The sequence below is a fragment of the Macaca fascicularis genome, chromosome 5, assembly GCF_037993035.2.
Source record: "Macaca fascicularis isolate 582-1 chromosome 5, T2T-MFA8v1.1".
NCBI classification, from domain to species: domain Eukaryota; kingdom Metazoa; phylum Chordata; class Mammalia; order Primates; family Cercopithecidae; genus Macaca; species Macaca fascicularis.
The window spans coordinates 144,286,925-144,312,688 of record NC_088379.1 but is presented as its reverse complement, the minus strand read 5'-3'; the positions used below and the strand labels follow the sequence as shown (position 1 = coordinate 144,312,688).

Below are 25,764 nucleotides of genomic sequence, written 5' to 3'. Positions count from 1 at the left end.
AGCCATGAAGCTAGACCTAAGGGCAGTCAGTTGAATATAACCAAATGACCATGGAAAACTAGATCAGACCTGTTGTAACCTGTTGTAACCATGTGGTCTGTTTTCTTATTTTGCATATGAGTCTCAACTTCCTCAAAGGAATTTATCCAGGTAAATTGTGTAGTATTAGTAATGGCACAGACATTTCTTTACTTAACCAATAGCTAATGCAGAACAATGTTATCATTCAGTATTCCATAACTGGGTTGAATTAAAGCAGAGTGTGAACAATTTTTTTAGGGATGTTGCCAGAGTCGCCCACTAGATGGACTGAAGGATCTCTTAGGTCAAGTTCTGTCAAGTTACCAGTAGAAGCTGCTGATTGTGAAATTTCAATTACAACATTATCTTGCCAAGTGAAAAAGCTGTGCCTTAAGAAGGGTAAGAGTCTCCCCTTGTTCAATTATCTTGGGAAAAGCTGTCTATAGTGCAGAACCATCGACTTCTTGTCCTGGCTTGCAGTTTGAATATCTCTGGTTAAAGCATTGGGCAGTTTGGTGAACTTTTCTGTGTGGCTCAGACTTCGAGTACCAGACTTGTCCCTTAAAATTCATCGAGTTTCAGCTTATAGGGCTTCAGGAACAGAGCAATTTCTGTTTTAATAATTCTGTGGAAGAAAGTTGGATTGGAGGAAGCTAGAAGAATTTAGAATCTAGGCCAGTTTGCAGGTAGATAATAAAAACTCAAATACAGTGTACAGGGCTACAGTCTAATAACAGATACAGTATAGCTTTTCTTTAGAAACGTAACTTTTCTCTTTATAGTCATCCCAGTTTCTACCAGAGATAATCAGAATAAGACAAATTTGTTTATAAAATAGTTTTAACAGTTTTTTTGTCTGATTATTTACTTAAGTGCATCAAGGATAGCTGTTGGCCACAAAGAAATCTCAGATTTATGAACCTTTCAAGACTAGGAAGCCAAACCAAGGCAGGCATTAGATTTCACCTACAGCCGTAAGGTTCCTGGGCCAGCCAAGAAGTGACAGATTATGTTCTCTCACTGTAAGGATGGGAACACCTGAACCCAGACGTTTTGTGCACATTCTTAAATATGATATTCCAGTCAAAGCCTTGGCAATATAACTAATGTTTCCAATTGTATCCTGTTATAAAGAGAGCAGATTTTTGTGAACTTAGAACCCTATATTATCAGAAAAATAAGAAGACTCATGAATAGTTTCTGAATTTTACTTAACCAATACCCAATGCAGAGGGATCAAGTAGGGAGAAAAAGTAAATGCTTTCACTTTTGTTGAGAGAAGTATTATCTTACCAAATTACTGTAAATGATTGATACTTTAAGATAAAAAGTTTTCTTAAATCTGGAAAACTGAACATTTAAGTAAAGAACCAACAATGTTTCAAATAAAAGTTATAAAAATATCGTTGATTATTTAATCTCATATTTTGTGTTGCTTAATCTTAATTAGCAGTTTTTCTAACTAATCAGTTTCTTCATTAGAATTCTGGAAAATTTTTAGTTCATTGAGCCTAAAGTTATTAGAAATGTATATTTAATAGTACAAGTCTTTTCCATGAATCTGATTGCAGATATTTTAATTTTTATTTATTTTTAAATTTTATTTATTTTTTGAGATGGAATTTCACTCCATTGCCCAGACTGGAGTGCAGTGGCCTGATGTTGGCTCACTGCAACCTCTGCCTCCCGGGTTCAAGCGATTCTTGTGTCTCAGCTTCCCAAGCAGCTGGGATTACAGGTGCACACCACTACCTTGGCTAATTTTTGTATTTTTAGTAGACACTAAAGACTAAAATTAGTAGAGACCAAAGACTACAATTAGTAGAGACCAGAGATTAAAGACTAAAATTTTGTATTTTTAGTAGCCATGTTGACCAGGCTGGTCTCGAACTCCTGGCCTCACGTGATCCGCCCAACTCGGCCTCCCAAAGTGCTGGGATTACAGATGTGAGTCACCATGCCCAGCCTGTTTTTAGAGAAGAATCAAAACTGGTGAATGATGAAGATTTAGAATAGCCATGGTTAAAAATCTGATGAAGTTCATTATTTGTAATCAGCAATTGACAAATTCAGTTATTTTTGTGGCATGTAACATATACTAGAATTATGACTGATGACAGATTTCTAAGAGTTTTATGTACTTTTGGAATATTCATATTAATATATCAATAAATGTAACGAAAAGAAGATCTAGAATCACTTATTTGTCAATGCTTTCCATATAATTCATCATATCAAATAATCCTGATTTAGTTCAGCGTCTCTGTTTCAGAAATCTTTGAGAAGGTCCAGTGCCCTGTGGAACATCCTAAAGTTAGTTGGAGGCCAAGAACAACTTACTTATTTTTTATTTTTTTGAGACTGGAGTGCAGTAGTGCGATCTCAACTCTCTGCAACCTCTGCCTCCGGGGTTCAAGCAATTCTCCTGCCTCAGCCTCCTGAGTAGCTGGGATTACAGGCATGAGCCACTGCGCCTGGCCTAATTTTGTATTTTTAGTAGAAACGGGATTTCTCCATGTTGGTTCGGCTGGTCTCGAACTCTGACCTCAGGTGATCCACCCACGTCGGCCTCCCAAAGTGCTGGGATTACAGGCATGAGCCACCGCGCCAAGCTGAAAGACTTAATTTAGAACTTGATCCTGGGGAAGTCTACCAAAGATATCAAAAGGTTTAAAACACCTGATCAAAACATAATCATAGGTCACTGTGAAATAATAGTCATTAATTTAACCACAGTAATAATAAAAAGATTTCAAAAGCAATACAGAAAGTTACATGGATGGGAAAAAATAACAACAACAACAACAAAAAAATCCAAAACCTTTAACCCTTCCAAAGCCCAGTTTTCCTAAGTAACCAAAAACCCCAATAAAGACAGCATGAAATACAGGGATTATCTTCATAAGATGCAAAATCTTTGTTTCTTGGGCCAATTAACAAAAAGGCAAAGAAAACTTCCTGCAATGAGATTGCTTCTCCTAATGGGAATACCATTTAGATAACTTGGAAGTTGGACCTGATGAAAAATTACTTGATTTTGGCTGACACAGGAAGAATGTGTGTCCAAGGTTATGAGTGTACACCATATTATAGAGAAATGTAAACAAGAAAACTAGTACCTTGAGCAGGAAATACATGGCTTTTAGTAAAATCATGGGAAATTCTGGGTTAAATGGAGCAATTCAGACACATCAGGAAAAGCCAAGAATACAGAATTGCTCTAAACTGTAAAGCTGCAGTTCAGAAGATGTTTGAAAATTTAAAGAAACATTTCTGAAGTAAACATAAAAACCTCTGCAGTTTTTACTAAGAACAGATCAAGACTTCAAGAAAAGCTTGTTCTAACACAGGGGACCAAAATTTTAGGTATTTGTTGTTGTTTTTGAAACAGAGTCTCATTCTGTCACCTAGGCTAGAGTGCAGTGGCACAGTCTTGGCTCACTGCAATCTCCACTTTCCAGATTCGAGTGATTCTCCTGACTCAGCCTCCAGAGTAGCTGGGACTACAGGCACATGCCACCATGTCCAGCTAATTTTTGTATTTTTTAGTAGAGATGGTGTTTTTCCATGTCCAGGCTGGTCTTGAACTCCTGACCTCAGGTGATCCACCTCTGCCTCCCAAAGTGCTGGGACTACAGGCGTGAGCCACTGTGCCTGACCAAAGCTAAACTTTTAGAAAGCTTTTAACTAATTTTCTTTTATTTGTAGCCAACTTAATCGTATGAAAAATCCCTCCCTCCCTTCCTTTCCTTCCTTCCTTCCTTCCTTCCTTCCTTCCTTCCTCCCTCCCTCCCTCCCTCCCTTGCCTTCCTGCCTGCCTTCTCTCCCTCCCCCTGCTTGCTCGCTCGCTCGCTTTCTTTTCTTTCTTTTTCTTTCTTTCTTTCTTTCTTTCTTTCTTTCTTTCTTTCTTTCTTTCTTTCTTTCTTTCTTTCTTTCTTTCTTTCTTTCTTTCTTTCTTTCTTTCTTTCTTTCTTTTTCTTTCTTTTTTCTTTCTTTTTCTTTCTTTTCCTTTCTTTCTTTCTTTCTTTCTTTCTTTCTTTCTTTCTTTCTTTCTTTCTTTCTTTCTTTCTTTCTTTCTTCTTTCTCTTTCTTTCTTTTCTTTCCCCTTCCTTCTTTCCTTCCTTCCTCTCTTTTCTTCTTCTCTCTTTCTTTTTCTCTTTCGCTCTTTCTCTCGTTCTCTCTCTTTCCCTCCCTCCCTACCTCCCTTCCTTCCTTCCTCTTTCCCTTTCCCTTTCCCCTTCTCTTCTCTTCTCTTCTCTTTCTTTCTCAACTCCCCTCCCTCTCTCCTTCCCTCCTTCTTTCCTACTTCCTTTTTTTGATAGAGGGACTCTGTCTCCACTGCTATCACGTGTCATTTGCAGGCTCAAGTGATCCTCCCACCTCAGACTCCTTAGTAGCTGAGACTACAGATACATGCCAGTGTGTCTGGCTAATTTTTGTATTTTTTGGAGAGATGGTGTTTCACCATGTTGTACAGGCTGGTCTTGTACTCCTGAGCTGAAGTGATCTGGCTGCTTCGGCCTCCCAAAGTGCTGGGATTACAGGCATGAGCCACTGTGTCTGGCCCACACACAAAATTTCTTTAATAAATTCATCCTTCACAAACCTTCCACAGCTTAATCAGATCTTCCACAACATTCTTGGGCCTTTAGCTTTGTCCTATACCTTCTCTTTCTTAAATAATCAGTCATTTTACTTTAGGATACAGTTTACTTTCTTTTTTCCTTATCATTTTAAAAAGTTATTCTCCTTTCAACCCTCCTTGCCAAAATTACATCCTTATAACTTTCTTTATATTTCTCTCTCCTGCTTACTGAGTCCTTTTTATCTTATTTCCTTCCTAAATGTTACTTTTTGAAATAACCTCAAATAACCTCTGAATTTACAGTTATTCTTTTTTCTCAATGAATAATACATTCTTATGCTTTTCTCATAATTTCTCTCATCAAAGCCACATGTTTTTTGTTACACTTCATATACAGAATTATATACACTAGTTAGAATTTCTAACTTAGTAATCTTGATTTTTAGTGAAAACCTAGGAAGCAAGAAATTTTGAACTGTCTATCATATATCAGTATTTTATAGATGAGAATCATCTTATTTTTATTTTTTGAGTTAGGGTCTCTCACTATTGCCCAGCCCAGAGTGCAGTGGCATAATGATAGTGTACACGAGGTCAGGAGTTTGAGACCAGCCTGACCAACATGGTGAAACCCCGTCTCTACTAAAAATACAAACATAAGCTGGACATGGTGGCGTGCACCTGTAATCCCAGCTACTTGGGAGGCTGAGGCAGGAGAATCACTTGAACCCAGGAGGTGGAGGTTGCAGTGAGCTGAGATTGCGCTACTGCACTCTAGCCTGGTGACAGAGTGAGACTCAGTCTCAAAAAAAAAAAAAAATTTAAACCATGTTCTTTTTTTTTTTTTTTTTTTGAGAGAAGTCTCGCTCTTATCCCCCAAGTTTGAGTGCAATGGCTTGATCTCGGCTCACTGCAACCTCCGCCTCCCGGGTTCAAACCATTCTCCTGCCTCTGCCTCCCAAGTAACTGGGATTAAGTCACCTGCCACCATGCCTGGCTAATTTTTGTATATTTTAGTAGAGACGGGGTTTCACCATGTTTGGTCAGGCTGGTTTTGAACTCCTGACCGCAAGTGATCCGCCCGCTTCGGCCCCCCAAAGTGCTGGGATTATAGGTGGGAGCCACTGTGCCTGGCCTGCAGGCTATGCTATATAGTATCTTCCACATCTATCATTGAGGCTAGCACTCTGCCCCCCTCCACTACCTCTCAGCAAGCCAGACTCATTGCCTTAACTTGGGCCCTCACTCTTGCAAAGGGACTATGCGTCAATATTTATACTGACTCTCAATATGCCTTCCATATCCTGCACCACCATGCTGTTATATGGGCAGAAAGAGGCTTTCTCACTACACAAGGTTCCTCTATCATTAATGCTTCTTTAATAAAAACGCTTCTCAAGGCTGCTTTATTTCCAAAGGAAGCTGGAGTCATTCACTGCAAGGGCCATCAAAAGGCATCAGATCCCATTGCTCAGGACAACGCTTATGCTGATAAGGTAGCTAAAAAAGCAGCCATCAAAAGGCATTAGATCCCAACGCTCAGGACAATGCTTATGCTGGTAAGGTAGCTAAAAAAGCAGCTAGTGTTACAACTTCTATCCCTCAGGGCAGTTTTTCTCCTTCTCATCTGGCCACTCCCACCTACTCCCCCACTGAAACTTCCACCTATTAATCTCTTCCCAAACAAGGCAAATGGTTCTTGGACCAAGGATCTCCTTCCAGCCTCACAGGCCCATTCTATTCTGTTGTCATTTCATAACCTCTTCCATGTAGGTTTCAAGTTGCTAGCCCATCTCTTAAAACCTCTCATTTCCTTTCTGTTGTGGAAATCTATCCTCAAGGAAATGACTTCTCAGTGTTCCATCTGCTATTCTACTACTCCTCCTCCTCAGGAATTTCTCAGGCCCCCTCCCTTCACTACACATCAAGGTCAGGGATTTGTCCTTACCCAGGACTGGCAAATTGACTTTACTCACATGCCTTGAGTCAAGAAACTAAAATATCTCTTGATCTAGGTAGACACTTTGACTGGATGGATAGAGGCCTTTCCCACAGGGTCTGAGAAGGCCACCGCGGTCATTTCTTCCCTTCTGTCGGACGTAATTGCTCGGTTTGGCCTTCCTGCCTCTTTACAGTCCGATAAGGGACCAACCTTTATTAGTCAAATCACCCAAGCAGTTTCTCAGGCTCTTGGTATTCAGTGAAACCTTCATACCCCTTACGGTCCTCAATCTTCAGGAAAGGTAAAACGGACTAATGGTCTTTTAAAAACACACCTCACCAAACTCAGCCTCCAACTTAAAAAAAAGGACTCTGTCAAGAATAGAGCCTAAAAACTTGCCAGCCAAGCAAGTAATTACGCTAGACCCCGTTGGACCCCCTTGGAAATGCTCTAGTTAGATGTTCTGACTCCTCCCAATTCTTAGTCCTTTAATACCTGTTTTTCTCCTTCTCTTATTCTGTTTAGTTTTTCAATTCATACAAAACCGTATCCAGGCCATCACAAATAATTCTATACGACAAATGTTTCCATCACCAATCATTCCGTATGACAAATGCTCCTTTTAACAACCCCATAATATCACCCCTTACCACAAAATCTTCCTTCAGTTTAATCTCTCCCACTCTAGGTTCCCACATCGCCCCTAATCCTGCTTGAAGCAGCCCTGAGAAACATCGCCCATTCTCTCTCCATACCACCTCCAAAAATTTTCGTCACCCCAACACTTTACCACTATTTTGTTTTATGTTATTTTTCTTATTAATATAAGAAGACAGGAATGTCAGGCCTCTGAGCCCAAGCTAAGCCATCATATCCCCTGTGACCTGCAGGTATACATCCAGATGGCCTGAAGTAACTGAAGAATCACAAAAGAAGTGAAAATGGCCTGTTCCAACCTTAACTGATGACATTACCTTGTGAAATTCCTTCTCTGGCTCATCCTGGCTCAAAAGCTCCCCATTGAGCACCTTGTGACTCCCCACCCCTGCCCGCTAGAGAACTGCTCCCTTTGACCGTAATTTTCCATTACCTACCCAAATCCTATAAAACGGCCCCACCCCTGTCTCCCTTCGCTGACTCTCTTTTCGGACTCAGCCCGCCTGCACCCAGGTGAAATAAACAGCCTTGTTGCTCACACAAAGCCTGTTTGGTGGTCTCTTCACATGGACGCGAGTTAAAGTTTTAACTTGTATTTCTATCCAGAGTATATTTAGATGATACTTTGCTGTTCAGTTTTCACCATCATAAAACAGGTTGAACAGTTGTTGTTGATTAGGTTATGCCTGGGAACCTGACTAGTCTAGTTCTTTGGTTGAAGATTTCTAGAAATGTCAAAACGTGCCTGATAAGGAAAGCATCAAAATATCTCCAAAGGGCTGGCACTGGCTCATGCCTGTTGGGAGGCTGAGACGGGAGGATTGCTTGAAGCCAGGAGTTTCAGACCAGCCTGGGCAACATAATGAGACTCCATCTCTGCAAAAAATGAAAAAACCTCAACGGGGTGTGGTGGCATGTGCCTATAGTTCTAGCTACTCAGGAGCCTGAGGCAGGAGGATTGCTTGAGCGCAGGAGGTTGAGGCCGCAGCGAGTTGTAATATGATGTCACTGCACTCCAGCCTGGTTGACAGAGTGAGACCTAGTATCAAAAAATTATGCAGAATTTTGATGATGTCACAAATTATCTAACTTCATTTCTTTCCTCTGTGTGTGTGTATAAGAGACAGACAGATTGATATTTTAGTCAATGATGGATCAGATAAACAACAGTAGTCCTGTAAGATTATAATACCTTAGTTTTACTGTACCTTTTCTATGTTTAGATATGTTTAGATACACAAATACTTTCCATTGTGTTAGAGTTGTCTGTAGTATTCAGTATAGTAACATGCTGTACAGGTTTGGAGACTGGGAGCAATAAGCCATATCGTGTAACCTAGGGGTGTAGGCAGGCTACACCATCTGTGTCTGTGTAAGTACGCTCTATAAGGTTTGCACAGTGACAAAATCCTTAGGTCCAAAATTGCCTAAGGACCTAAGGATGCATTTCTCAGGATATATTTCTGCCATTAAGCAATGCATCACTGTATGTGTATAGCACATAAGAATATATGTATAAGATTAAGGCTGGGTGCGGTGGCTGACGCCTGAAATCCCAGCACTTTGGGAGGCTGAAGAGGGTAGATCATTTGAGGTCAGGAGTTCGAAACCAGCCTGGCCAACATGGTGAAACCCCGTCTCTACTAAAAATACAAAAATTAGCTGGGCATGGTATGTGCCTGTAATCCCAGCTACTTGGGAAGCTGAGGCAGGAAAATTGCTTGAACCCATGAGGCAGAGGTTGCAGTGAGCTGAGATCACACCACTGCACTGTAGCCTGGGTGGTGGAGTGAGACTCTTTAAAAAAAAAAAAAAAAAAAAAATATATATATATATATATGTATGTATATGAATGAACATGTATGTTAATTGGATTACTCGGTGTCAAGGCTGTGAATATTTAAGATATTATTAGTCATGGTATGAGACCATGTGTATACCACACAAGAATATATGTATAAGATTGGCCAGGCACGGTGGCTCATGCCTGTAATCCCAGCACTTTGGGAGGCTGAGGTGGGTGGATCACGAGGTCAGGAGATTGAGACCATCCTGGCTAACACAGTGAAACCCCATCTCTACTAAAAATACAAAAACAAAATTAGCCGGGTGTGGTGGCGGGCACTTGTAGTACCAGCTACTTGGGAGGTGGAGGCAGGAGAATGGTGTGAACCTGGGAGGCGGAGCTTGCAGTGAGCCAAGATCGCACCACTGCACTCCAGCCTGGGCGACGGTGAGACTCTGTCTCAAAAAAAAAACAAAACAAAACACGAATATATGTATAAGATTAATAACATGTTAACTGGATAACTCGGTGTCAAGGCCATGAGTAAATAAGGATTTTGAGATATTGTTATGGTATGAGACTCTTGAAATGAAAAGTTATTTTTACGATTGACAAGTTTTATCACTTTCCAATTAGCCTTTTCAATCAATTTTTTCTTGTAAAATGAGCTGTAAGTTCTCTTCCAGATTAAAGAGCTTTCCTGCAACTTTTCTTATCCTGTTAATTTCTAGCATCATTTAAAAATATCTGGATTAATTATTGATTCCTAAAGTAAGTCTCATGATATGAGTGCTTGTTGCCAAAATTAACTTGAGTTCTGGCTTATGAGCCTAGATAGTTAAAAACTATATAGTCCTTACACTTGGTTTTCCTCAGAAATGACCTCATTCTCATTTTCAAAAGGGAATTCTTTCTTTAAACAATTCATTAGTTTACTTTCTATCCTTGTAAAATGCTGTGTTAATGTTTGTCTTAACAAATAAGCATGACATCTAAATTTTTCATGAGTTGTGATTAGATTATATTGCTTTTATCTTTTTCATTATTTTTTTTTTTATTATTTGTAGAGATGCAGTCTCACTATGTTGTCCAGGTTAGTCTTGAACTCCTGGATTCAAGCGATCCTCTTGCTTTGACCTCCCCAAAGTCTTGGCCCTACAGGTGTGATACACCATGCTGGCCTTTTTAATTATTGTTTTCCGAGATGGGGTCTTGCTGAATTGCTCAGGCTGGAGTGCAATGGCTGTTCTGAGGCATGATGCCACTACTGATGAGCATAAGAGTTTTGACCTGCTCAGTTTCTGAACTGAGCTGGTTTACCTCTTCTTAGCCAACCTGGTGATCCCCCTCTCCTGGGAGGTCACCATACTGATGGTGAACTTTGGGTTGATACATGATTGGCATAGTGGACTACAGCCTAGAACTCCTGGCCTCAAGCAGTCCTCCTGCCTCAGTATCTGTAGTAGCTGAGACTGCATGGGTGTGCCACCATGTCTGGTACTATATTCTCATCTGAAGCTTTAGCAATGTAATACAGCTCTGATGCTGCCCCTATGCCATGTGAACCAAGAAGTATCTGAGACAGGTCTCAGTCAATTTAGAAAGTTTATTTTGCCAAGATGAAGGATGCACACCTGGGAGGTAGGTTTGTGCCTTTCTCCAAAGATGATTTTGAGGGCTTCAATATTTAAAGGGGAAAGAGGAAGACATTTTTAATAGGTAGGTAGATAAGAGACAAGCAGTTGCATTTTTTGATTCTCTGATCAGCCTTTCACTGAATAAACAATTTACCTGTGAGAGGGGAGTAGAGGAATAGCCACTTATGCCTTGTCTAGCTCAGCGAATCTGCATTTTTACATCAGAGGAAGAGTCACATGTGCATTGGTGTCAGGTTAGCAGAGGAATGACATAGAGCTCTTTTGTCCTGCACTCATGAAGATAAGCTATCAAAATATATTATCAGGGTAAAATTCAACATAACCATTTTAGGGTAAAGATCTTGAGGCCCACAAGGAATTTTCTAGTCGGCAAATTGTGAGGGAAGTATGTAGCTTTTTTTTTTTTTTTTTTAAATGGTTGTAGCTATCTTATTTAGGAATAAAATGGGAGGCAAGTTTGCCTGACACAGTTCCCAGCTTAATTTTTCCTTTTGGCTTAGTGATTTGGGGGTCCTGAGATTTATTTTCCCTTTCACAACTAATATCTTAGGCTCTTGTATTAAAAAGATAATAACAGATTAAATGGCATTCATTTAATGCTTATAGTGTGCCAGGTAGTTTTTGTAAAGACTGAAAAGAACTAGATACATCTTCTTCTCAGAGTTGTTTTATACTATCTTATGGATGAGAAAATTTAAGTTAAAGGAGATTAAGTAACTGCCTAACATCAGGAATTACTCAGCATTAAAGCCAAAACATAAAAAATATTTATTGAGCACCTATTGCGTTCTGAGGATACATTGGCCAATAGGCTTTTAACTCTTAAATCATACTAGCTCTTCAGTATTGTAACACAAAGAAAATGACTGAGGCAAGTTTGAATTTAGAGGTTTATTTTGCCAAGGTTGAGGATGTGTCCAGGCAAAAGGAACACAAAATCACAGAACAGCTGTGACCTGTGCTTTTTCCAAAGAGGGTTTTGAGGGCTTCAACCTTTAAAGGGGAAAAAGGGGCAGTAGGAAAAGGGGAAAGAAAAAAATAAAGACGGGGAGAGTATGGTCACATTCTTGTGAGCTCACTAAATCTACTTGTTGCATGTGAAAAGGAACGGGTAGAGGTAAAGTCAACTATGCATTCCTCTGGCACTCAGTGAATCTACATTTTACATAAGATAAACAGAGGAAGCAGTCAAATAATGCCTTTGTCTCAGGTGAGTGGAGGGATGACTTCTAGTCCTGTATTTGCCCTATACCTGTGAAGATAAGCTTTTAATTTATATTGTCAGGGTGAAATTAAATAGAGTTCTGTTTTAGGGTAAAGATCTTGGGCCAAGAAGGAATTTGCTTGTGAGCAAATTGTGAAAGAGGCTCCCTGGGGAGGTATGTGGCCTTTTATCTTTGCAGCTATCTATTTAGGAACGAAGTGGGAGGCAGTTTTGCATGACACAGTTCCCAAGCTTAACTTTTCCCTTTGGGATAGTGAGTTTGGAGGTCCCAAGATTTTTTTTTTCCCTTTCTTTTTTTTTTTTTTCTTTTTTCTTTCTTTTCTTTTTTTTTTGAGACAGGGTCTCCCTCTGTTACTCAGGCTGGAGTACTGTGGCACAATCTCAGCTCACAGCAACCTCTGCCTTCCAGGCTCAAGCGATCCTCCCACCTCAGCCTCCTTAGTAGCTGGGACTACAGACGTGTGCCACCGTGTCTGACTAATTTTTGTATTTTTAGTAGGGATGGGGTCTCCCCATGTTGCCCAGGCTGGCCTTGAATTCTTGGGATCAAGCAATCCGCCTTCCTTGGCCTCCCAAAGTGCTGGGATTATAGGCGTGAGCCACTGTGCCTGGCCTTTTCTTTTCATTTCATTATCCTTTCACAGTATAGAGAATACTGTCAAAATAGTCTTTATGTAATAAAGGGGATAATTGGCCGGGCGCGGTGGCTCAAGCCTGTAATCCCAGCACTTTGGGAGGCCGAGACGGGCGGATCACAAGGTCAGGAGATCGAGACCATCCTGGCTAACCCGGTGAAACCCCGTCTCTACTAAAAAATACAAAAAACTAGCCGGGCGAGGTGGCGGGCGCCTGTAGTCCCAGCTACTCCGGAGACTGAGGCAGGAGAATGGCGTGAACCCGGGAGGCGGAGCTTGCAGTGAGCTGAAATCCGGCCACTGCACTCCAGCCTGGGTGACAGAGCGAGACTCCGTCTCAAAAAAAAAAAAAATAAAATAAAGGGGATAATTATGGCTATTTTACAGGGCTGTTGTAAGGATGGAAAGAATGCATAAAACTGTTTCAATAACTATAAAAATGTATGATATTATTGTTTTTGATGTATTTATATTAGTATTACAACTATATATATATATAAAAAATTCCTGTCAGAGTTGACAATTTCAAAAGGGAATCAAACAGGACAATTAAAATGTGAATTAGAAGTATTTAAAGCATTGATTTCATTATTAAAAATACGTAATTTCATCAGTTAAATGACTAAGGGTAATGGAGCTTTTTCACTCATCCTGTAGGCAGGAACCAGCTGTAAATTAAACTATACATAAGTGTAAATTACAAGGCTCTGCCTGGTGACTCACACCTGTAATCCCAGCACTTTGACTGGCTGAGGCAGGAGAATTGCTTGGGTCCAGGAGTTCAAGACCAACCTGGGCAACATAGGGAGACCCCGTCTCTATAAAAAAAATTAGCTTGGCATGGTAGTGCATGCCTGTGGTCCCAGCTACTTGGGCTGACGTGGGAGGATCACTTGAGCCTGCGAGGTTAAGGCTGCAGCGAGCCATGATTGAGCCATTGCATTCCAGCCTGGGCAACAGAGTGAGATCCCATTAAAAAAAAAAAAGATGGGCCGGGTGCGGTGGCTCAAGCCTGTAATCCCAGCACTTTGGGAGGCCGAGACGGGCGGATCACGAGGTCAGGAGATCGAGACCATCCTGGCTAACACAGTGAAACCCCGTCTCTACTAAAAATACAAAAACTTAGCCAGGCGAGGTGGCAGGCGCCTGTAGTCCCAGCTACTTGGGAGGCTGAGGCAGGAGAATGGCGTGAACCCGGGAGGCGGAGCTTGCAGTGAGCTGAGATCCGGCCACTGCACTCCAGCCTGGGTGACAGAGCGAGACTCTGTCTCAAAAAAAAAAAAAAAAAAAGATGGTATAGACTACAAATTACAATTCTTCTTATCCAATGTCACGATAATACTGTTAATATTTGAATACAGATGTCTCCTTAATTCTAATTTTGTACATTGTCCTTTTTAAAGTCAAGTTTACTGAAGTTTAATTTACATGTAGTAAAATTCACTCTTATATTTTCATGACTGGCAAATTTGTACCATTTTGCAGTCACCACCACAATGAAGATAATACAATATTTCTTTCACCCCAGAGAGTTTCCTTGTACCCTTTTGAGATTAAATCCTTCCAACTGATCTATTTTCTATTTCTATAATTTTATCTTTTCTTGAATGTCATATAAAATAGAGTCACCCTTTTTCTTTCTGATCTGTTAGGTGTTTCAGATATGACTGGTGCAATAGCAAGTAAGATAATTGACCCTCATGCTGATACAGCTTACTCACAAATTAGGACTTGTATTAAGAAGCAGTTAAATCAGAAAAAAGTACAACCTGTTGGAAAATTATAAAAAGAGAATTTGTCAAAGGGTTAGTAAACAGTATTCAATTTTCATGACAAACTTTCAAGAACCAATTCACATGATCAGTTTTCACATATTGGGTGGGAAATTAATAAAATCAGTACCCTTTTTAACTTCCTCTTTGGACCCTAGTTATATAAAATTAGGTAATTTATAATCCTTGATTCATGATACACTTAAATAATAGCTCAATCATGGCAGTTGCCTATTTTTAATAATATTACAAGCACACATGAATCCATCATTCCCCATGAGAACTAGAAGCTTGACAAGAACTCAACATCAGATTTACCCATGTGGGCCTTTAATATAAAATGGAATTTGCACTGCCTATGTTTCTTATTAATTAGTAGGAATCCCCCACTCCCCACCTTTTTGGGGGTGGGAGAAGCGAGTAACTTTTGCCAGTCTCTTGCTTTTCAGCCTTGTTTTGGTTTATATTGTTATAAACCAAACAATAAAATTTAAACAATTTTCGTATAGTCAAAACTAATTCTTTGCTTTTTGCATTCAGTGTCTCATCTAATACTGTTTTCTTCACTGTGAGTTCATGAAAATATTCTATATTTTCTTCTAATTTTTAGGAACATTTCATATATTTAGGTCTTTACTATATTTGTATTTTATTTTGTGATTGATGAGAGGTAGTAATTTAAAATTTTAAATCTTGTATGACTGATGATTTGTACCAGCACAATTTATTAAAAAGCTCTCTCTTTCTCTTTTCTCTTCTCTTCTCTTCTCTTCTCTTCTCTTCTCTTTCTTTTCTTTCTTGATGGAGTCTCGCTCTGTTGCCTAGGCTGGAGTGCAGTGGCGCGATCTCGGCTCACTGCAAGCTCGCCTCCCGGGTTCACGCCATTCTCCTGCCTCAGTCTCCTGAGTAGCTGGGACTACAGACGACTGCCACCACGACTGGCTAATTTTTTTGTATTTTATTTAGTAGAGATGGGGTTTCACCGTGTTAGCCAGAATGGTCTTGATCTCCTGACCTTGTGATCCACCTGCCTCAGCCTTCCAAAGTGCTGCGATTACAGGCATGAGCCACCGCGCCCAGCCAGCTCTCTTTTTAATGGATTTTAATTTACCTCCTTCTATTAAGGTTTCAATATGCATGGGTCTTTTTCTGGCCTCTATATTGTGTTCCATAGGTATATTTGAGTATATCTACACCATTACCTTATTGCCTAGTTAGTATAGACTAGAGCAATTCTTGAGGAGGGTTTTGGCTGACTTTTGCCCTTTGCTCATTCACATACTTTTTTTTTTTGACAGAGTCTCGCTCTGTCACCCAGGGAGGAGTGCACTGGTGTGATCACGGCTTACTGCAACCTCAGTCTCCTGGGCTCAACTGATTCTCCCACCTCAGCCTCCACAGTAACTGGGACTACAGGTGTGCACCACCACGCCTAGCTAATTTTTTTTTTTTTGAGATGCAGTTTGGCTGTTGTTGCCCAGGCTGGAATTCAATGGTGTGATCTCGGCTCATTGCAACTTCCGCCTCCCGGGTTCAAGCAATTCTCCTGCCTCAGCCTTCTGGGTAGCTGGGATTACAGGAACCTGCCACCATGCTGGGCTAATTTTTTGTATTTTTAGGAGAGATATTTTGTATTTTTATTAGTATTTTTAGGGGTTTCACCATGTTGGCCAGGCTGGTCTCAAATGCCTGACGTCAGGTGATCCACCTGCTTTGGCCTCTCAAAATATTGGGATTACAGGCGTGAGCCACTGTGCCTGGCCACACCCAGCTAATTTTTATATTTTTTATAGAGATGAGGTTTCACCATGTTGCCCAGGCTGGTCTCAAGCTCCTGGCCTGAAATGATCCATCCACCTCAGCCTTCCTAAGGGCTGTGACGAGAGGTGTGAGCTACTGTGTCTGACCCACATACATTTTTTACTATCTTTGTCAAGATTTCTGTAAAACCCTCTTGGGATTTTTAACTGGAAATACATCAAATTTTTTAATAGATTAATTTGGTGAGAATTGACTTCCTTAAGATATTGAGTATACCTACCTATGAACATGGTATTTGCCCATGTAGAATTATTTTCAAGGAATTTTATGATTTTCTTTATAACAATCATATACACCCTTTTGCTTAGATTTATTCTTACGTTTATAGTTTTTATGGTTATGTTAAATGATACTGTTTGGTTTTTTATTTTTATTTGTATTTTTTTGAGGTGGAGTCTCGCTCTGTCGCCCAGGCTGGAGTGCAGTGGCATGATCTTGGCTCACTGCAACCTCTGCCTCCTGGATTCAAGTGATTCACCTGCCTCAGCCTCCCAAGTAGCTGGGACCACAGGTGCGTGCCACCATGCCTAGCTAATTTTTGTATTTTTAGTGGAGGTGGGTTTTCACCATGTTGGCCAGGCTGGTCTCGAACTCCTGACCTCGTGATCCGCCTGCCTCGGCATCCCAAAGTGCTGGGATTACAGGCATGAGCCACCATGCCCGGTGGTAAATGATATTCTTTTAAAAAATTATACTTTGTTGCTGGCCTATAGAAAAACACCTGATTTTCACATATTGATTTATGTCCAGAGACTTAGCAAACCCTTTTATTTATTCTAATATCTGAAGACTGTTTTAAATTTCATATGTAGATAGCCTTATTTACGTGATACATCATTTCTTCCTTTCCAATTCATATGCCATTTATTTGCTTTTCATACTGAATTGGTTAGGCTTGTCAATACAAGCATTGAATTAAAGTGGTAATTGTAGGTAAATGTGTTTATTCTCAATACTGGGAGAAAGTTTAAAATATCTTTTTTATTAAAGATATGAGCAGTCTTGTCTCCCCCCACACAAAAAACCCACATATTATATAATTCTATTCACAAGAAATGGCCAGAACAGACAACTCTCAGGAGATAGAAAGTATGTTAAAAAATTTTTTTTTAAGGGACAGGGTCTTGGCTGGGCACAGTGGCTCATGCCTGTAATCCCTGCACTTTGGGAGACTGAGGCGGGTGGATCACCTGAAGTCGAGAGTTCGCGACCAGCCTGATCAACATGGAGAAACCCCCCCGTCTCTACTGAAAATACAATATTAGCTGGGCCTGGTGGCGCATGCCTGTAATCCCAGCTTCTCAGGAGGCTGAAGGCAGGAGAATCACTTGAACATGGGAGGCGGAGGTTGCAGTGAGCTGAGATTGCACCGTTGTACTCCAGCCTGGGCAACGAGAATGAAACTCTGTCTCAGAAAAAATAAAAAAGAGAGAGAGACAGGGTCTTGCTCTGTCATCCAGGCTGGAGTGCAGTGGTACAATCATAGTTAACTTGCAGCCTCAAACTCTTGGACTCAAGTAACCTCCTACCTTAGCCTCCTGGGTAGCTAAGACCACAGTTGTGTGCCACCGGGCCCAATTAATTAAAAAACAATTTTTTTTTTTGGTAGAGATGGGAGTCTTGCTATGTTTCCCAGGCTGGTCTCAAACTCCTGGGCTCTAGGGATCCTCCCACCTCAGATTCCCAAAGCACTGGGATTACAGGTGTGAACACCATGCCTGACCAGAAAGAAGATTAAAGGTTGCCAGGGATTGGGGTTTGGGGAATGATGGGGAGTGACTGCCAGTGGACATGTGATTTTTTTTTTGTGGGGGGAAGGTGCTGCAGATGTCCTAAAAGTAGACTGTGGTGAAGATTGCCCAACTTTGTCAATATAGTAAAAACCATTCAATTTTATACTTTAAGTGGGTGAACTGTATGGTATAGGTTATATTGCAATAAAGCTGTGAAAAGAAAAAAGGTATTTGTGTATGTAGTTTGGTTACACAGTGTCACATTTTCCTCTTAAAGTGTGTACCAGTTTGCATTCCCACCAACAATGTATAAACATTTCCGTTTATTCACAGTTTTACCAACAGAATATGTTGTCCTATGTTTAAATTTGCACCAGTCTGATGATAAATGGTATCCTATTTTTTTTTTTATTTTTATTTTTTCGAGACAAAATCTTGCTCTGTTGGTTGCTCAGGATGTAGTGCAGTGGCACAATCTCCTCTCACTGCAACCTCTGTCTCCTGGGTTCAAAGGATTCTCCTGCCTCAGCCTCCCAAGTAGCTGGAACCACAGGCATGCACCACTGCGCCTGGCTAATTTTTGTATTTTTAGTAGAGATGGGGTTTCACTATGTTGCCCAGGCTGGTCTCAAAACTCCTGACTTCAGGGGATCCACCCGCCTCAGTCTCCCAAAGTGGTGGGAGTTACAGGCGTGAGCCTCGGTGCCGGCCTCCTATTTTGTTTTAATTTGTATTTCTATGAGTGCATTTGAACATTTAAAAAAAATGTTTAAATCACCATTTTTATATCTTTTTTTAATTGTGTATTTTATCAGTTCTTCTTTTGGCTTTTTTTGGTCTTTATTCCTCTATTTTATACTTTCTTTATATAATAGTGATGTTAGCCATTTGTGATATAGTACCTATTTCTAACATTATAGATTGAGTTTTCCTTTGCTTTATATAAATAAAATCATATACATATACTGTTTTGATGAGAGTATGATCTGTGCTCTAAGCAACTAAATTATAGTCTGAGCAGAATTTACTTCTGGGTGATACTTAGGTTTGCTATCATTTGGTTCAGAGTTTTCCTTTGCTCTGATAATTCACTTAGTGTTCATTATTCAAAGTCGTTTCACTTCTTATTGCCATGTCAGTTTCCACCCTTTCTCATCTGAGACCAAATGGTAGTTACTTTCTGAAATCTCTGTAGACTCCTAGAGGTCAACTTGGGTATTCAGTTTTTCCCTTTTCCTTTTTTTTTTTTTTTTTTTGAGACGGAGTCTTGCTCTGTTGCTCATACTGGAGTGCAGTGGTGTGATCTGGCTTACTACAACCTCTGCCTCCCGAGTTCAAGCTGTTCTTCTGCCTCAGCTTCCCAAGTAGGTGGGACTACAGGCGTGCACCACCATGCCCGGCTAATTTTTGTATTTTTAGTAGAGATAGGGTTTTGCCATGTTGGCCAGGCTGGAGCTCCTGATCTCAGGTGATCTTCCCGCCTTGGCCTCCCAAAGTACTGGGATTGCAGGTGTGAGTCCCTGCACCTGGCGGTATTCATTTTTTAATGTTCCCTTTATACTTTGTAATTTCCTCGATAGCATTTATGTTTTTGTAATTATTTCTGTTTCCTGTTTACTGGATTCTAAGCTGTTCAATTGCTGCTCCTGACTTATTTTTGTGTTCTAGCATATCCCTATGTTTGGCATAAAGGGAAATGCTCAATAAATATTATTCAAAGACTAATTAATAAGAACTAGGAAAATGATAATGTATATATTTTTTTTGAGACAGGGTCTCACTCTTGTTGCCCAGGCTGGAGTGCAGTGGTGTGATCATTGCTAACTGCAACCCCAACCTCCTGGGCTCAGGTGATCCTCCCACCTCAGTTTCCTGAGTAGCTGGGACCACAGGCGGATGCCACCACCCCTGGTTAATGGTCTCAAACTCCTGAGTTCAAGCGATCATCTCGCCTTGGCCTCCAAAAGTGCTGGGATTACAGGAGTGACCCACGGCGTCTGGCCGCAGGTAATGTCATTGTAGGGGAAAAGTTGTCCTTGAGGGACAGGTAAAATTTGAATAACTAAAGAAGAGGGTATTTCTGGTGAGAGAAGAGGACCAGCAAAGGGATAGGGATGGGAATAAGTGTGGTATGTGTAGTGAACAGTGAAGATACTTGTCTTATTAGAGCATGTTTATTTTTGCATTCATCCCAAGTCTCTGTATCTACTGTATGAAAGGAACTGGTTTAGGTTGTATTAGCCACAGATTTTGAAAACCTAGATACACAGATTTTTAAAATCAAGTGCTTTGGAAGAGTAGTAGGAAAGATTAAGAAGGTAATGAGGAGCAGGATTTTAGAGTATTTAAAGAAAGGCATAGGTGTTGGGCTTGATATGATTGATAGGAGGTGGCAAATGAATGATCTGCTGGAAGGTGTTACTTTCCTAATGTTTTGAGGGAGGTACATAATGTGGATTGGGGGAAGAGAATTATAGAAAGTATTGAGTCCTGCGTGTATGAGGTTGTTTAGGGACTGACCCATATAGGACAGCTAGGAATTGCCCAAATGGGCAAACAGGGGAAGGATGTTCAAGACAACAGAGATAAGAGAATAGAGAACTACAAATAACTGGAATAATGTTATGTGTAGGGACTAAAAGAAGATGTGGCTAGACAAATGAACATGGGTTAAACTGGTGATTTCTAGACCTGAATATGTCCAAATGAACATTTCATGCTGAAAAATAGACCTAGACACCTAGCTGGTGACTAGTAAATCAGAATGCATAGATTTTATTTTGCAGATAATGAGGAACTATTAAAGAATTTTGAAAGTGTCCGATTTTTTTTTTTTTTTTGGAGACAGAGTTTTGCTCTTGTTGCCCAGGCTGGAGTGCAATGACTCGATCTTAGCTCACCGCAACCTCCGCCTCCCGGGTTCAAGCGATTCTTCTACTTCAGCCTCCTGAGTAGCTGGAATTACAGGCATGTGCCACCACACCTGGGTTATTTTGTATTTTTAGTAGAGATGGTGTTTCTCCACGTTGGTCAGGCTGGTCTCGAACTCCCGACCTCAGGTGATCTGCCCGCGTCAGCCTCCCAAAGTGCTGGGATTACAGATGTTAGCCACTGTGCCCGGCAGGGGCCGCTGTTATTATACCATCTTGGATCACCTTGGTATTGCAGTAGATGGACTGAAAGAGAAGGGAAAATTGAAGGCAAAGAGGCAAATTCTTAGGCTAGTACAATTACCATGTAGAGAAATGATAATAAGGATCTAAATAAGGGCAGAGGAAATACGATTATAGAGGAGTCAGAAGTGAGAGAGTGTGATGTATTGATGGATCAAGGAGTCTTTTTATCCCCTTACTTTGGGGAGGTCACAGAGAAAATGAAGACTTTAGGACATATTGGGCTTCTCCCACAGTTTTCCTCATTTCACTTAATGGCTATTCCAGATGCCTAGACCAATATCTTTGGATTCATTCATTTTTTTTGCTATTTTTATTATGGCATAATAGACATAAAATTTATAATCTTAGTCATTTTCAGGTGTGCAGTCCAGTGGTATTAAGTATATTCATAATGTTATCAAATCATCACACCATCCATCTCCAGAAGGTTTTTCATTGTGTAAAACTGAAACTCTATACTCATTAAATAACTCCCTAATCTTCCCTGCCCCTAGCCCTGGCAACTACCATTATACTTTATGTCTCTGATATTGACCATTCTAAATACCTCTTATAAATGGACCCATAACAGTAATTATCTTTTTGTGACTGACTTATTTAATTTAACATAATATCATTAAGGTTTATCCATGTTATAGCATATTGTAGAATTTCCTTCCTTTTATTGACTGAATAGTATTCCCCTGTATAGATATACCACAATTTGTTTATCCATTCATCTGTCAATGAAGAGTTGGGTTGCTTTCATGTTTTAGCTATTGTAAATGATGCTACTATGAACAAATAGCTCCTAGAGACCCTTCTTTTAATTCTTTTGAGTATTTACCCAGTAGAATTGCTGGATCATATGGTAATTCTAGTTTTTTTTTTTTTTTTGAGATGGAGTTTCCTCTTGTTGCCCAGGCTGGAGTGCAATGGCACAATCTCGGCTCACTGGAACCTCTGCCTCCCGGTTCAAGCGATTCTCCTGCTTCAGCCTCCCAAGTAGCTGGGATTACAGGCATGTACCACCATGCCCAACTAATTTTGTATTTTTAGTAGAAACAGGGTTTTTCCATGTTGGTCAGGCTGGTCTCGAACTCCCAACCTCAGGTGATCCACCCGCCTCAGCCTCCTAAAGTGCTGGGATTACAGGTGTGAGCCACCGTGCCCAGCTGGTAATTCTATTTTTAACTTGTTGAGGAACTGTCATACTGTTTTCCCTACTGGATGTACAATTTTACATTCCCACTAGCAATGCACACAGGATTCAGTTTCTCCTTATACTTGTCAACACTTATTATTGTCTGTTTTTTTGATAGCAGCCATCCTAATGGGTATGAGGTGATATTGTAGTTTTGATTTGCCTTTCCTTAATGATGCTTGGTGATGTTGAGCACCTTTTTTTCTGTGAGTTTTCTTTTTACTATGGTGATAGTGTCTTTTGATGCACAATATTTGTTAATTGGAATGAAATCCAATTTGTCTATTTTTTTGTCGTTTTTGCCTGTGCCTTTAGTTTCACATCCAAGAAATTATTGCCAAATCTAGTGTTGTGAAGCTTTCCACTTGTGTTTTCTTTTAGGAGTTTTATTGTTTTAGGTCTTAAATATAGGTCCTTGATCTATTTTGAGTTAATTTTTGTATAATGGGGTTAGGTAAAGGCCCAACTTCATTTTTCTGTGTGTGTGTATATCCAGTTTTCTCAGCACCATTTGTTGAAAAGACTGTCCTTTGCACATTGAATACTTTTGGCATCCTTGTCAAAAATCATTTTTTGATTTTTTTTGAAGGTTTATTTCTGAGCACTCTATTCTATCACATTGTTCTTTATGCCTGTCTTTATGCCAGTGTCATACTGTTTTAATTACTGTAGCTTTGTAAGAAGGTTTGAATCAAGAATTGTGAGTCCTTCAGCTTTATTCCTTTTTTTTCTTCTTTTTTTCTTTTTTCTTTTGACATGGAGTCTTGCTCTGTTGCCCAGGCTGGAGTGCAGTGGCATGATCTCGGCTCACTGCAACTGCCACCTCCTGGGTTCAATCAAATTCTCCTGCCTCAGCCTCCTGAGTAGCCGGGATTACAGGCACCCACCACCACAGCTAATTTTTTTTGTATTTTTAATAGAGACAGGATTTCACAATATTGGTCAGGCTGGTCTTGAACTCCTGACCTCAGGTGATCTGCAACCTCAGGTGATCTGCGGCCTCAGGTAATCTGCCCACCTTGGACTCCCAAAGTACTGGGATTATAGGCATGAGCCACCACGCCCAGCCTGTTCTGCTTTTCTCCCCCTCAGACTAATCTGGCTGTTTGGGATCCCTTGAGAGTCCATATGAATTATAGTATGGGTTTTGCATTTCTACAAAAAAAAGTCATTGGGATTTTGATAGGGATTGTATTGAATTGTGGATTATGTAGGGAAATATTGATATTTTAATAATCTTAAGTGTTTTACCCATGAATATGGGATGTATCTCTACTTGCTATTATCTTCCTTAATTTTTTAAAGCAGTATTTTATAGTTTTCATTGTACAAGTCTTTCACATTTTTGGTTAATTCCTAAGTATATTATTCTTTTTGTTGCTATTGTAAGTGGAATTGTCTTGTAATTTCCTTTCAAATTGTTCCTTGCTCATGTATAGAAATGCAACTGATTTTTTGTATGTTGACTTTGTAGCTTGCTACTTTGTTGAATTTATTTACTGGTTTTAATAGTTTTTTTGTGGAATCTTTAGGGTTTTCTGCCTATAAAATCCTATCACTTGCAAACAATTTTATTTCTTTATTTCGTTTGGGTGACTTTTATTTCTTTCTCTTTTTTCTTTTATTTCTTTTATTTATGTATGTTTTTGAGATGGAGTCTCACTTCGTTGCCCGGGCTGGAGTGCAGTGGCGCGATTTTGGCTCACTGCAACCTCCGCCTCCCAGGTTCAAGTGATTCTCCTGCCTCAGCCTTCGGAGTAGCTGGGATTACAGGTGCCTGCTACCACGCCCAGCTAATTTTTGTATTTTTGGTAGAGAGGGTTTCACTATGTTGGTCAGGCCGATCTCAAACTCCTGACCTCGTGATCCACCTGCCTCAGTCTCCCAAAGTGCTGGGATTACAGGTGTGAACCATTGCACCTGGCCTGTATCTTTTTCTTATCTAATTCCTTTGGCTAGAGCTCCTAGTACTATGTTGAATGAAAGTGGTGAAAGTGAGGCCAGGTGAGGTGGTGAAAGTGAGGCCAGGCGCAATGGCTCATGCCTGTAATCCCAGCACTTCAGGAGGCCAAGGCAGGCAGACCATCTGAGGTCAGGAGTTGGAGACCAGGCTGAGCAACATGGTGAAACCCCGTCTCTACTAAACATACAAAACTTAGGCCAGGCGCGGTGGCTCACGCCTGCAATCCCAGTACTTTTGGGAGGCCGAGGCGGGCAAATCACAAGGTCAGGAGATCGAGACCATCCTGGCTAACATGGTGAAACCTCGTCTCTACTAAGAAATAGAAAATATTAGCCGGACGTGGACGTGGTGGTGGGCGCCTGTAGTCCCAGCTACCTGGGAGGCTGAGACGGGAGAATGGCGTGAACCCGGGAGGTGGAGCTTGCAGTGAGCCGAGATCGCGCCACTGCACTGCAGCCTGGGAGACAGAGCGAGACTCCGTCTCCAGCAAACAAACAAACAAAACTTAGCCGAATGTGGTAGTGGGCACCTGTAATCCCAGCTACTTGGGAGGCTGAGGCAGAAGAATCACTTGAACCCGGGAGGTGGAGGTTGCAGTGAACCGGGATCGCGCCACTGCACTCCAGCCTGGGCGAGAAGAGCGAAACTCCGTCTCCGGAAACAGAAAGAAAGTGGTGAAAGTGGTCATCCTTGCTTATTCCTGATTTTAGATGAAAAGCTTTCAGTTTTTCAAGATTGAATGTGGTTTTTGCTGTGGGTTTTTTTTCACATATGGCTTTTATTTTGTTGAGGTAGATTCCTTCTGTTCTTAGTTTGTTGAGTGTTTTTACCATGAAAGGGGTTGAATTTTGTCTAGTGCTTTTTCTACATCGATTGAGATGATCACGTGGTTTTTTTCTCTCATTCTGTTGATGTGGTGTATTACATTGATACTTTTTTTTTTTTTTTGAAATGGAGTCTCACTCTGTCACCCAGGCTGGAATGCAGTGGTGTGATCTCGGCTCATTGCAACGTCTGCCTCCCGGGTTCAAACGATTCTCCTGCCTCAGCGTCCTGAGTAGCTGGGACTACAGGCATGTGTCCCCATGCCTGGCTAATTTTTGTATTTTTAGTAGAGAATGGGGTTTCACCATGTTGGCCAGGCTGATCTCGAACTCTTGAACTCAGGTAATCCACCCACCTCTGCCTCCTAAAGTGCTGGGATTACAGGTGTGAGCCACCACGCCCAGCCATTGATCCATTTTTATATGTCAAACCATCCTTACATTTCAGGAATAAATCCTGCTTGGTCATTGGTTATAATCTTTTGGTTGTTTAAGAATGTATTGTTTTGTGAATTTTTCAGTTTTACTTATGTTATTGATTTCTAACTTCATCCCGTTATGATCAGAGAAGATAGTTAATATGATATCTGTCTTTTAAAATTTATCGAGACTTAATCTGTGACCTAACATATGGTCTGTCATAGAAGATGTCCCTCGTACCCTGAGAAGAATGTGTATTCTGTTGTTGGAGTATATAAGTTGTTCTGTATATGTCTGTTAGGTCTGGTTGGTGTTATTTAAGACCTCTCTTTTCTTAGCTATTTTCTCTCTGGTGGTGTGTTC

The 25,764-nt window shown here is 40.6% G+C and overlaps 1 protein-coding gene across 28 annotated transcripts in view; it reads left to right on the top strand.

Moving 5' to 3' along the window:
• The window catches only part of ELF2 (E74 like ETS transcription factor 2), a 121,675-nt gene that overhangs the window by 9,885 nt on the left and 86,026 nt on the right, over positions 1-25,764 (top strand). For 3 of the 28 annotated variants that reach the window (XM_065545495.2, XM_074040486.1, XM_074040482.1), the window contains exon 2: positions 19,630-19,842. The exons of 21 other annotated variants lie outside the window; for them this stretch is intronic. The gene's annotated coding sequence lies outside the window, so the exon portion shown is untranslated. Of the gene's footprint in view, positions 1-279; positions 421-15,579; positions 15,698-19,629; positions 19,843-25,764 lie in introns of all 28 variants that reach the window. 4 more of the 28 variants (XM_045391855.3, XM_015450842.4, XM_074040481.1 and 1 more) reach the window with 2 other exon arrangements.